Raw genomic sequence first — 14756 nt, 5'->3', positions numbered from 1 at the left:
GCTTACTGGTCTATAATTATCAGGGTTGTCTCTTCTCTACTTCTTGAACAGAGGAACCACATTTGATATCCTCCGGTCTTTTGGCACTATTCCTGTAGAGAGTAACGATTTAAAGATCAATGCCAAAGGCTCAGCAATCTCCTCCCTGGCTTCCCAGAGGATACTAGGATAAATCACATCCGGCCCAGGAGATTTATCTATTTTCACACTCTGCAGGATTTCTAATACCTATTCCTTGTGAACCGCAATCCCACCTAGTCTAGTAGCCTATATCTCAGTATTCTCCTCGACAACATTGTCATTTTCTCGGGTGAATACTGTCGAAAAATATTCATTTAGGTCTTCTCCAATCTCCTCTGACTCCACACACAACTTCCAACTACTATCCTTGATTGGCCCTAATCTTACTCTCGTCTATCTTTAATTCCTTAAATACCGATAGAAAGCCTTAGGGTTTCCGCTGAATCTATCGGCCAACAAATTCTCATGTTTCCTCCTGGCTCTTCTGAGCTCTCACTATATGTCTTTCCTGGCTATCTGGTAACCCTCAAGCACCATAACTGAGCCTTCATATCTCATGCTAGCATAAGCCTTCTTCTTCCTCTTGAACAGATTGCCTTTCCCCCAGCTTAGCCATGGACACACGCGTAGTCCCCAGCTCTGCCTGCCCTTTCGTTGGATATGTGGAACAGTCTATCTTCTGCAGCAACACCGATACCATCCCCGCCCATCCCCCCGCTGTTACCTCCGCTGCATTGTTGATTCTATCCCACGAGAAGTTTAAACACTTCATCAACATCATAAACACATTCCACCTCGACCTCAATTGCTACTGACCATCTCGGACTTTCCCTCCCTTTCCTGGACCTCTCCATTTCCATTAACGACATCCTTATTTCCAATTCATCTGCCTCCGCCGCACCTCCTTCCAGGATGACCAATTCCACGACAGAACACACCACGGCCTCCTTCTTCAAAGACCACAATTTCCTGTCGCAAGTGATCGATGATGGTCTCCTACGTATGACATCCAACTTTCGCATCTCCGCCCTTGAAGCTCACCCCTCCAACATCAACAAAGTTGGGACTCCTCTGCTCCTCACCTTGAACCTTATGAATTTCTGAATATCTACCGCCTGGGTCAATCCAACCAAACAGGATCAGTGTGGATTTCGCAAGTTTCCTTAGTTCCCCTCCCCCAATTAACTCCAAATCCAACTTTCCAACGCGGCTTCGCCCTCTTCACTTGTCCGACTTGTCCACCTTCGTCCTCCCCATCCGCTCCCCCCTGCTCTCTGAGCTATCACCTTCACCCCAACCTCATTTACCTATTGCATTTTCAACTACCTTCTCCTTAGTCCCACCCCCTCCCAGTTATCTCTCAGGTCTTCTTTTCTAGCCCCTAATTCCTCATCAAGGGCTTGTGCCCAACACGTCGATTGTCCTGCTCCGTGGATGCTGTCTGACTGGCTGTGCTACTCCATCGCCACAGTCTTCGAATCTGATTTCCAGAGACTGCAATGCGCCCTTTCCCCCATGCCAGAATGATACGACAATGCTGGGCTGGAAACCCTGGCTGTGGGAAACCGTCACGTCAGGCTGAGACAGTCAATACAAGATGGGACTATCCGAGATTATAATAACTGTTCGTCGTCACTGAAGAAGGCTTCCAAAGAGGGCCACCCAACTGGGTCAAAGCTGCCAAGATGGGGACTGCCGGATGTCATCCTGTGGTTGAATCAAAACAGCTCACAATACTGGAATCAGCCGTTGAGATCTGAGGGAACCATTTCCAAATTTCTAGGACCACGTGCTCAAAGGGAAAAAAATGGGATATGTTCAAGGCATTTGTCTGCATTCAAGAGTGGCACAGGTTTCTTTCCTTGACATTTGATTACAGACTTCGTCGCTTTTTCTGCAACTATTTCAGTGTTATCCAGCCAATTCCCAAACACATGTTCATGATTTAGCCTGTGAAGAGCTGCGACTCATGTCTTAGCTTGCAGACCTCATATTGCCACCCAGCGTCTTCAATTCAGAACCCATTTAGTTTGTTTTAACATCTCGACTAAAGTTTTTAATGCACCTCCGTCCGCTCTTGCATATGATAACTTCAAGCCTTATCTCAGCAGTCCATGATACAATTCATGCCATGTATCAAAGGTGACAGTATTGCATTGTTTACATAAAAACCTTGATGTTAAATAGTTCACACACAGTTAGAAATATCTCCGTGATTTGAACCGTCCATATGATTGGAGCCCCAGTCAACCGCGATAATTTTTCCAGCCACACAGTCATCTCTGATAGATACAGCACTCCCGAACTCGAGTCTTGAAACGCTTCGTGGTTTTTACAATCTTTTCTAGTTGCCACAGCCTTTCGTGAACCTTCTCACATGTGGCATACTTTTCGCACTCTATTCCGGACTCAGGCAGTAGCAGACTCGAATTTTGGCCTGCACACTACCCAGGGCAACGGTGGCAATGGCGAGTCCAGCGAGGTCTCATACCAGCGAGGGCGTTGGTGGGGCAGGACGGATTCGAACTGTGGCAATTTCCATCCCAGCTGCAGTGGTACGGTGAAGGGACTGCTATCTCTCCACCAGGATCATGGCTCATAGCAGAGAACTTCAAGAAGTGGACAGTAAAGTTGAACAATTTTATTTTTATTCATCTGGCTTTATATCGCACGTCAAAACTTTTTGTTTGCGTTTTTTGATGGCACCAGAAAATGGCCACACTCATGAATACATTGCACTGTATTCTGTATCAAATTAGCCATGACATCATATGACTAAAATCAAACCTCTTTAAAAGTATATGACCCAATTCAACCATACATAAATCTCTCGCCTGTCTTGGACTCCACATTCCTCCATATAAAATTGCCCAACATCACAGAGTTCCATTTTTTTCTTATTAGCAGTGGTATTTTACAACTTTTCTGTACTCCGGAAGCTAACATTCTTGCATCAATTTGATTCAGTTACCATTACGTCATCAGTTCATATAAACTGATTAAGATGATGTCATAGTATTACTCATAGTGGCCAGTAAACTTTGAAAAATACGTGACTCCATTTCTTTGAAGAAAGGAATTTACCATGAACTTCAAGCAAGCTGAGAAGAAAATTTTGTGTTAAGCGATATAGTTGTTGGTGGGAAATCTTCGAACTCTAGCAATATGTGACACCACTTCCTTTGAAAAAGGAATAGGCCATGGGATTTCAAACAGGCTTAGAAGAGAACCCTCTGTTTAACGATACATTTGTTATGTGGGGAGAGTTCAGTTCACCTTCTACATTTTCAAGGTTGAATAGGACACAGATGGTTTACTCCCATTTTGGTAGCCCTTATGAAGAAAATGTAATAGCAGCTGGGACTTGTAAATGTATATGAAATAAAAAACAATTGACTAAATAAAATATGTATAGACGAGGCAACTTGCAAATAAAGTTTTTATATATGTCGTTATTTACTGTATTGGACCTTAATACAATTTATACGGATCATTATGTCCTGCCTTTGTTTAGCATTTGAGGCATACAGGCGAACGAACTGTTCAAAGCATTCAGCCCAGCAGAAGAAAATGGTCAAAAATGAGTAAATGATTCAATGCAGCATTGCCAATTGACTGAGGACTGAGACACAATCTCAAGAACGTCAATATACAGGTTCTATCAGCGTATGTCTCCACTTTCGACACAAATATAGATTGAAGATGCGTATGTAGCAAAACTAGGAATAAATCTCACGTAGTCAAGATAATGCATCATGTAATGCATCAGTTCACCAGGCTGTAAGTTTGTGGCTTCGAACGAATTAATAAAGAACTGCTTTCACTGACTAAGATACCTATCTGACAGTTTGAAGTTACGCTGCTTGCAAACTGCAGTGGAATATCCTCGAGTCTTTGGAAATGGAGACGAACCAACTTAGTTTATGCCTGCGTCCTAAGCTGAACCAGAAAGCAACAGCTGTGGTACACCTGTCAGGTCGCTGCCTCAATAGTGTTATAATATATTAAAATTTCCTGAGTTGTTGCAAAAACTTCTCGTTTGCCTTACTGGTTAACGTCTCAAATGTCCAAACTAATTTTAGAATTTGTGTTTTTGCTCACCTAAAATTTTAACGACGAACGATATACTTGTTTTCAGCTTCGATTCTTCCATCTTATCGTGATCACACAAACCCCATAAAACTTCCTGTCTCAATCCCTGTCCCCAGCACTTAACCCTTCGCGATTTCCACATTCATCCCCAGGCTCACAAACCTGCAGAAATCATCAGTATTTTGAGCACAGCTAATGTTTTCATTTCTTCGTGAATCTCAAATTAATTTCCAGTCTTTTTATTCAGTTGATTTCAGCTGCTGTAATTAATCCTTCGAAATACACTTTGCCACATCACTTTTGTGACTCCATATACGTAACTTCAAGGCACTGCATCAATTTATGCGAATACTACATTTGGTTTAATAGCTCCAATAATTCTTTGGTATATAACATCATCTCACATACATGGTAGATTTAAACATTCAAGTTCATCCCTTCAAGTTGAATCATTGGCTCCTCCCATGAATCCCTTTCCGACAGCACTGCATTGAGCAGAATAACATCACTATTTGTTCAGTGACTAATTAATGTCTGTCCCCATGGATTGTATTTCTATCAATTGAGCGGGGATTGCGTGATTTTTACCTACATAAGTGTGTCCTTGCCATATTTTTTTCCAACAGTATGAGAGGGACCAAGATCTTGGACACCAACAGAGATAAGTGGATACAGACACAGACTGAGACCGACAGAACAGGAGCTTTGAGTCAAGACATCGACATCTTCTGCAAATCCTCTTGAATCCAAAACCCGCCATTGAAATTTAACAACAAATGGATCAGAATATGACAATAACAGATTGGTATGGTACAACAATGCACGAGGCTCTGCGAATACTAGCGTGGAAGTTTCCATCAAGTGCTGAGAATCTTGGATCAAAAAATTGGAATGCAACCCCAATTAAGAGAGATTTATCCTGGACTGTTTACTTTCTTTCTTTATTTTACAATCGGATGTCAGTAGCTTGGCGGATCCAATATATACTTTATATTGTTCAATACTTCTACTATCCTATGCTTGCAATTGTTGGTGTTCCTCGTAAGTAATGATAATTGGTCTTTTTTATATATGTATACATCAAACGAACTTATCTGGATTATTATTCTTGGATTTCAGTGCAGCACTATAGATACGATTGGTGCTCCCAAAGAGATTCCTTTTACAGTTGAAACTTTAGAATTCACTGCTAGTTGTATTCGTGCTCTCATTATCTAACGATCTTCTTTTTATTTGCGTCTGGTAGTATTGTTAGTAAGTGCCAGCATTCAAGTCATATATTTTTAACCCTCAAAATTCCCCTTTGTTGATCTTCTTACTCCAGTGCTGGTAAGACAAAATCATTCTCTTCAACATTGAACAGAAGCTCCGTTCCGCCTCTCTGGGTGATTGCTGAATTTGAACAAGACTATCTTCCACCTTTAAGGAGAAAGTGAGGTCTGCAGATGCTGGAGATCAGAGCTGAAAATGTGTTGCTGGAAAAGCGCAGCAGGTCCGGCAGCATCCAGGGAACAGGAGAATCGACGTTTCGGGCATAAGCCCTTCTTCAGCCCATTCCTGAAGAAGAGCCTATGCCCGAAACGTCGATTCTCCTGTTCCCTGGATGCTGCCTGGCCTGCTGCGCTTTTCTAGCAACACATTTTCAGCTGTCTTCCACCTTTAGAATATTTCTTGATTCAGACACTAGGTGCACCATCTCACCACCTGAATTAATGCTTCTTTGTGCGAACAGAGTCAAACTGTGAGACCACGTTTGCCTTTCTGAAGTTTAAACTCCACAATTCTCAGAAGGACTCGTTTACAATAAATACATATTGGGAAAATAGAAAACATCTTCCAAATTCCGACTGCTCGTACCATTTCACTCCAATTCTGTTCAACTGATATCCTGTACAAACGCACCTTCATAAGGTTCTCATTGGGCCAAAAAACTATTTTCTGCTTTCATTATTTTGTGCAAACCCAGATATGGCCTCACCCATTCAATGTTTCCATTCCCATACATTTTCAATGAAGTTAGACTTTTGTTGTCTGTTTATTTGCTAATACTGTTGAACTTACAAAAAGTGCTGCTCATTTCGGAAGAAGCTGTAAAATGAAGTGGCATACCTGTAACACTTCTAATTGGATGAGAATCCTAGATTAAAAGGACCCAAGGGTAGTTCAGTATTATTAATACATTTCCCCCTCATTCCACCACTTTGCTTCTATTCTAACAATTCGCACACCAATCTATATCGACGAAGTTGTGTGAGGACAAATGTGTACCATTCTAATGTAAATTATCTTCTTGAAGAAAATGGGAAGCAAATGTCTCTATGGGTGGTCATAAAATGCGGGACACTGTAATTTCAATTATCATTCAAAACAATGTTTTGAAGTATTGCTCTTCTGTATTTTGTGATCGTCAATTCTCTATGAGGCAAAATCATCACAGTCATGTTAGCTTTAATTTGTCTTGAGTCTTGGATCCTCTAAGCACGGCTGAAAATGTTGTAAAGTTATCAGGAATGCTTCAACGAGAAGCTCCAATATTTCGGATTTGGAACAGTTCATGCAGAAGCAATGGTGCAAAATCAATCTTCCCCTAACCAGAGTGTTTCATTTGCCAGTCCAGGGTTGTGTTTACCCATTAATGCCTTAAATATAAATGCATAATAGTCACAACAAACAAACTCATTCTCCATGGGAGATTTAAATTTTCCCAACATTGACTGGGATACACTTAGAGTCAGAGGACTAGGTGGGTTAGAATTTGTAAGATGCGCCCAGGAGAGTTTTCTAGAGCAGTATGTCAATGGTCCGACGAGGGAAGCGTCCACATTGGACGTAGTACTGGGGAACAAGCCAGAACAGGTTGTAGAAGTTGCGGTGCGGGATTTCTTTTGGAAAAGTGACAACAATTCTTTAAGTTTTTAAATACTCGTTAATAAAGAAGAGAGTGTAGCTAAGGGAATAGTACTAAACTGGGGCATGGGCAATTATATTAATATTAGGCAGGAGCTCAAAAATGTGGATTGGTCACAGCTATTTGAAGGGAAGTCCACATTTGATATGTGGGAAGCTTCCAAATATAGGTTAAAGATAGTGGAGGAGAGTCAAGGTCCTTTGAAGGCAAAGTATTGGAAGGGCAAGATTCGTGACCCGTGAATAATTGGAGAAATTGTACGATCAGCCAAGAGGAAAAGGGAAACGTACATAAGATCTCGGCAGTAAAGAGCAGAATTGGCCTTCGAGGAATATCGGAAGAGTAGGACAAGCCTTAAAGGAGGAATAAAGCGGGTTAAAACGAGTATTTTTAGCGAGCAATATTAAGGAGAATTCCCAAACATTTCATTCTTACATAAGAAGCAAGCGGGTAAAAAGAGAAAAGATTGGTCCACTCAAGGATAATGAAGGAAGGTTGTGTGTCGAAACTGAGAGAATGGGTGAGATTCTGATTGATTACTTTGCACTGAAGTTCACTGAGGAGAGGAACATGATGAATCTTGAGATTAGAGAAAGATGTTTGATTACTCTGGATCACGATAATCCAAGTACGGAAGATGTGTTGGGTAGGATAGAGGTTACTAAGGTGCACAAATCCCAAGGACCGGATGGGATCTATGCCAGGTTGCTGAGGGAGGTGAGAGAGAAAATAGCTGGGTCACTGACAGATATCTTTGTAGCATCCTTAATCACAGGAGAAGTGCAATATGACTGGGGGTTGCTCATTTTGCCCCAATGTACAAGAGGGACAGTAGGGATATTCCGGGAAACTACAGACCAATGAGCCTGACTTCGGTGGTGTGACAGTTTCCGAAGAGGGTACTGCGGGACAGAATGTACATATATTTAGAAAAGATTTTGCTTATCAGTGATCGGCAACATGTTTTTGTGCGGGGGAGAACGTGCCTTACTAAGTTAATAGAGTTCTTTGCGGAAGTGACCAAGTTGATAGATGAAGGAAGGACTGTTGATGTCATATACATGAACTTTAATAAGGCGTTGGATAAGGTTCCCAATGGTAGAATAATGGAGAAAGTGAAGTCACATGGTGTGCAGGGTGTTCTACCTCGGCGGATAAAGTACAGGTTGAGCAACAGGAGACAGAGAGTAGCAGTTGAAGGGTGTTTCTCGAAATGGAGAAAGGTGACCAGTGGTGTTCCACAGGGGTCAGTGTTGGAGCCATTGTTGCTTGTGATGTACGTAAATGATCTGGAAGAGTGCACCATTGGTCTCATCAGCAAGTTTGTAGATGTCAGAAATGTTTTCTGGAGTAGCAGAAAGTATCAGGGACTGTCAATGAATACAGGAGGATATGGATAGACTGGAGAGTTGGGCGGAAAAGTGGCAGATGGATTTCAATGCATAAAAATGTGAGGTGATACATTCAGGTAAAACTAATTCGAGAGCGAATTATACAATGAATGGAAGAGCCTTGGGAAATGCTGATGGGCAGAGAGATGTGAGAGTGCAGGTCCGTTCTACCTGTAGGTTGCAGCACAGGTAAATAGAGCGGTCAAGAAAGCATATGGTATGCTTCCCTTCACTGGATGGAGTATTGCGTTCAATAGCTGGCAAATCATGTTAAACTTGTACAAGTCATTGGTTCGGCCGCATTCAGACTACTGTGCACAGTTCTGGTCGCCACATTCCCAAAGGGCGTGGACGCTTTTGAGAGAGCGCAGAGAATGTTGACGAAGATGTTGCCTGGTACGGAATGTTCTAGCTATGACGAGATGTTGAGTAGGTTAGGTTTGTTTCATTAGAAAAATTGGAGATTGAGGGGTACCTGATTGAGGTTTAAAAAGTCATGAAGGATATCGACATGTGAATAGGGACAAGCTTTTTCCCAGGATGAAGAATTCAGTAACGAGAGATCACAGTTTCAAGGTCAGAGGTGAAAAGTTTAAGGGGGAATACAAGCGGCAAGTACTTCACAAAGAGGGTCGTGGTCATGTGGAACGCATTGCCAGCAGAGCTGGTAGAGGCAGGCACTGTAGATTCATTTTAGATCCATCTGGACAGATGCATGAGTAGGTGGGGAGCAAAGGGATACAGATGCTTAGTACTTAGGGTACAGGTTTAGATAGTAAATTTGAAAACGGCTCAGGCTTGGTTGGCCAAAAGGCCTGTACCTGGGTTGTAAATTTTGTTTGTTCTTTGGCTTTCTTTCCATATCTAAAATTTTCCTACCATTGTGGGCGGCACGGTGGCACAGTGGTTAGCACTGCTGCCTCACAGCGCCTGAGACCCGGGTTCAATTCCCGCCTCAGGCGACTGACTGTGTGGAGTTTGCACGTTCTCCCCGCGTCTGCGTGGGTTTCCTCCGGGTGCTCCGGTTTCCTCCCACAGTCCAAAAGATGTGCAGGGTCAGGTGAATTGGCCATGCTAAATTGCCCATAGTGTTAGGTAAGGGGTAAATGTAGGGGTATGGGTGGGTTTCGGGTCGGTGTGGACTTGTTGGGCCCCATTACTGTTTCTACACTGTAATGTAATGTAATCTAATCTAATCTAATTGTTTGTTAAACTTAAAGCAGCACGTTCCATTCCCTTGCAGCACTACCTGCATGTTCCCTTATACAAAAATAATCGCCTGGGGCTCATTTTAAAAACATCACATCGTGCAAGTCTTTCTCACGTTGCCTACGCCACTTAATCCTGGGGATTTTGAAAGCATGGAGAAACTGCATGGGATATCCTTTGGTTCTCCCAGTAGTGTCGGCTCTTCATCGTGACTCAAACAAACCGCCATGTTAACAGAGAGTGGTTGCAGGAACTAATCTCAACGTCAAAAGAAAACATTATCCGTAACGTCGAGTCTGATGAAGCTTTCTTGTGCTCTGCAACTTGTAGTGTTTTCTGGAGCAAGTGTTATAGAAGTGGCGTTCCACTTTTTCATATTTCTTTAACCTAATGATACCAGAATTGCCGACAGAGATCTTGAAACCGCAATAATGTAATGTGGCTGGTTACATTCTGGATAGATTGACAAGTATTCGATTATGAACAATGCCAATTAAGAGTCCTCTTTGAAATGGTGGATTTTAGGTAAACCCAAATCATGGAGGAAACTAGCCCCTTTCAAAACATGCCATTCAAATAACCTAGACCTTAGCTTTTATTTTATATCAAGATAAGCTGAAAGCACTGCATTCCAGATGTGATTCGAATCGTCACATACAAATCGTATTTGTTATTCTACAAATGTTGCTAAGGCCTTAGAAACACAGATTTTTGTTATCTAAAATACCCAGAGACTTCCATTTTCAATTAAGCACACAACCAGATAGTCCAGAGCAAACAACCTCCCCCTTCCTACGTTTCAGCATGTACATGGTGAGTTGTCGTCTTGGCGTGAATAACAAATAAAAATCCAATTCATTTCTGCAAACCTGTGTAGACATTTTCGGGTCTATTTCCCAGTCTAGATCATCCGAATTCCTGTTATTATGCTGTTTCTTCATCAACTCTATTTTCTTATCTAATTACTGACTCTTCCAAGATTGGAATTTGTCCCTGCAGTATCTGAAAACCTTTATTAGGACAATCTTTCCTCATAACGTAAGTACGCATTCCATTGTATATCACTTGGTTGTTAAAATAGAGATTCGTACAGCCAGTCCGTCGTCTTTTATCAATTGTGTTGCAGAGCTGTCACATGGTTAATGACACCGCATCGATTGAAACAGCTTTGTTTTCATGAAACCCTTAATCAAACTAAATTAACTATCTTCTTAATCTGCTCTGCTCGAAGTTGAACCATCCACTTTTGCTAATTCTCCTCTGTGCATGCACCATATATCCGTTGAAAAATACATGCAATTACATCAGTTTCTCACACTCTTCACATTATGCATATACTTCACTCCTACCACACCCAATTGTCTATGGCACTCAGTAAAGGCAAAGGTTATTTTATCTATGTTTTGACATACCTAATCTATTGTGTAAAGTTCTGGCACATGCCGAGGATGCTTTGAAGAGTGTGTAGAATTTAATAACGAGGATGTTGCCGGGTATGGGGCACTTTCAGTCATTAAGGAAGATTGGCTCGACTGGATTTGATTTCACTGGAATGCAGCAGATTGAGTGGCGCAGCATAGAAGTTCTTAGATTTGTGAATGGCATTGGTAGAGTGGAAAATATGAGGCATTTTCCCTGTGTGGAGGGTGAATTACGCAGTTTTAAGATGCAAGATGGGAAGTTCAGACGCGATGCAGGAGGCAATACTTTCACACACAGAGTGATGACTGCTGAGAAAATGTTGCTAGACGAAGTGTTTGAAGCAGACATAATCGCAGCACTCAAAAAGCATACGGACGAAGATATGAATGGAAAGGGAAAAGAGAGTTATGGGTCCTCAAAGCGAAGCAATTTTAGAATGAAAGGGCAAAATATGGCAGTGTAGGTTTGGAAGGCTGAAGGACCTGATGCGGAACGGTGGTGTTCTTTGTTATTTACTCTTGAAGTTTTTTCCCCCAGATTCCGAGATAACTTTCATGCATGTCCTTGTACTCTGTCTCACAGTGAACGCAGTGACAATTGTGATTCTGTCCCGCGGGAAGTGTGATCTATCCAAATGTGTCACGCTCTACCTGGTGTCTATGGCAATTGCGGACTTACTGGTTATTATCTTCGATCTCATACTCAGACACATTCCAATTGTTTACCGAGAAGATTTTCATTTCTTGATTTATATCCCTGTGTGTAATATCCATGCTGTCCTACTTTATGCAATCACTGACTGTTCCGTATGGTACACCGTCACTTTCACCTTTGATCGACTTGTTGCCATTTGCTGCCCGAAGCTGAAAAGTAAATACTGCACGGAAAGAACAGCTACGATGGTTGTGGGAACTGTAACAGCTTTAAGCTGCATGAAGAACATTTTTTGGTATTTCATGTTATCAGGTAAATATTTCCAGGTCAACTTACCCTGGTTCTGTTACATAAGAGGAAATGTTTTAGAATCTATGTTCTGGGTGGCAATTGAGTTTCTACATCATATTCTAACACCATGTTTCCCTTTCATCTTGATTCTGTTGTTCAATATAATAACTGTGAGAAATATTTTATTGACAAGCAGAGCTCGTAGGAGACTTCACGCTTCTCGTAGTGGCAAAGATCCAGAGATGGAGAGTCGTAGAAAATCCATAATTTTACTCTTCGTTGTCTCAGCTAATTTCATAACCTTATGGTCAACGTTAATGTTGTATTCAATTTGGTATCGCATGTTTTGCTTGGGGTATCATGCCATATCATTGCAGGCGTTCGTGCTTGAGATGGGATTGATGCTTCAGCTTCTGAGTTGTTGTACGAACACTGGCATTTATGCAGTAACACAAACTAAATTCAGAACGAATTTTATGAATATATTGAAATTCCCCTTTACTGTAGTTATTAAATTAATTGAGAGATAGGAATGACTGAATTATTGAAGATATGCAAACGTATCCTTTTGGTAATTTGGTATTTGGTGAGGATTTTATTAACTGATGCGACTGTGTAAGTATGGTTTGGCCAAAATCTATATGAAAACAAATGCGGGCTTCTCCTATATTAATGAATAATTGTTCGCACTAAATTGTAACAGAACAATGAGGAAGAGAACAGTGAGTGCAGCCTCGAGACAAAAGCTGCTCCATTGGTGGCCATGAGATGATTTGGATTTTTGTAAACGTCTATCTGGTTTCTTCATCCACTCGGAAGAAACAATAGTCACACCTTTTCTTCTCCGGCCAACAACACTGACTGAACACTAACTGTGATGAGGGTGGTTCAAAAAAGCTTACTGAAGTGCTCAGAATAAGTAATCAGTTTCAGAAGAGAAACTGGATTAAACAATTTCCATCTCAGGAAATAAAAACAGCATGAATGATATTGCAACATTATAAACGTCTGATGCTATTGATAAAAGTTAGAGAGGCTTACAAAAGGGACGTCAACAGAAATCCTGAGGTAACACTTACAATAATTATTCTTTATGGACAATGTTCTCGGCAGTTAAATCACAGGATAACAATTTGCATACACTTCAATTCACTCAAGGTAATATCAAGAAATTGTTGAATGCACGTGAAATTGGTAAAGCTGTCAGACATGACAAAATTTCAGGTCAGAATAATAAATACTTATGATATAAAACCAGCAGCACGATTGTTGTTTTTTTTTTAATTTTAGCTACAATGCTGGCATCAACCCGACAATGAGGAACATGGTCCAGGCATATCCTGAAGAATGACAAATCCAACACCACATCACTCATATCTTGGTTATGAATAGTCTGAGTAAAGATGTCATCAACAAAGCAATCAATGAGCACTTGCTCAGCAACAACTCCCTCATTGGCAACTAGTCTTCGTTTCTGACTCTTCATTCACTAATATCATTCCAAGCTTGAGAATGTAGAATACTTCCAAAGATGACACCAGCATGACACCCATCCACATTAATTCCATATTTGACTTTTTGCGGCATTTATTACATTAAGAAACTCGAGAAAAACTGGAATCAAAGACACTTATACTTAAGTCTTTCTGCTAGTTCTGACAAAAACTGGCAAAAATAAGTTCGGGGTTTGATATCAATTTGAATGCTTGCAGAACATCTCCACAGTAGTTCATCAGAGTAGTATCATTTGCCTAAAAATCTTCAACAGCTTAATCAATGATATTTCCCATTTGGGCAACATGAAGATTCGAGCTGGAAAGTGGGAATTACGATTTGTGCAACATGTATGTCAGGTAATGGTCATGTCCAATGAAAGAAAATCATCCATTGGCATTCAATGACATTATCATCACTGAATCCACATGAGAAAGTTTTTGCATCAGAATAATGGATGTATACTGTGCAAACGAGGCACTTTCCTGCATCCAATGTGTAGTTAGAAAAATGCAACATTGTCTTTACCGATGTCATTTCTAAAAATAAATGATGTTAGGACACTTTACGTGCGCATCCAAGTCTATTATTTTGCAATGCTCAAATATTATCGCCTCAAATACCATTTCTGGCACGACATTTCAGACTACGATCCGAGGGCAAACGTTCTTTTTTGCCTCAAGTCCCCTGAAATTAAGCTCGCTTGATATTGAGCATTCATTTATTCGGAATATTGTTTCCTGCTCACACTGTGCATTTCTCTCAACAGTGTGTACACTACTATACGGTCTCTACTCAACCTTCAATTCCCAAAATTCCCTGAGATTATGTAATCTCTCTTCGTGTTTGCAATACTCCATTCCTGACAATATCTCAGTGAACCTCTCATCCATCCAGTTGCTGCAACCACATTCTTCCCAATAATTTTCGAGACGAGAACTTCACACAGTAATTCAATGACATGCAGAGTTCCAAAATGACCTCCCTGTTCTTACAGTCTATGCCACGACCAATAAGGAGAAGCATCAAGATCAGAGTAGGACTTGAAACGCACAGCAAGTGAGGCAGCATTCGAGGAACAGGAAAATCGACGTTTCGGGCAAAAGGCCCTTCCCAAAAAGTTGATTTTCCTCCTCCTCGCATGCTGCCTGACCTGCTGGTTTTTCCAGCATCACTCTAATCTTGACTCTCATCTCCATCATCTACAATACTCAGTTTCGTCCAATAAACTGAAGTGTTCAATATTCCTTGCTAATTATTTTTCACCTTTACTG

The 14756-nt window shown here is 41.2% G+C and overlaps 1 pseudogene; it reads left to right on the top strand.

Moving 5' to 3' along the window:
* The first annotated feature begins 2486 nt into the window (after positions 1 to 2486).
* Positions 2487 to 12518, top strand: LOC148134889 (putative G protein-coupled receptor 139; annotated as a pseudogene).
* The last annotated feature ends 2238 nt before the right edge of the window (positions 12519 to 14756 follow it).

This window comes from Chiloscyllium plagiosum, unplaced genomic scaffold, assembly GCF_037043375.1.
Source record: "Chiloscyllium plagiosum isolate Xiang-an unplaced genomic scaffold, Cpla_swu_hap1 HiC_scaffold_52, whole genome shotgun sequence".
In the NCBI taxonomy this organism is placed as follows: domain Eukaryota; kingdom Metazoa; phylum Chordata; class Chondrichthyes; order Orectolobiformes; family Hemiscylliidae; genus Chiloscyllium; species Chiloscyllium plagiosum.
Note: the sequence above shows the minus strand (reverse complement) of the source record. Positions and strands in the feature narration are given on the sequence as shown.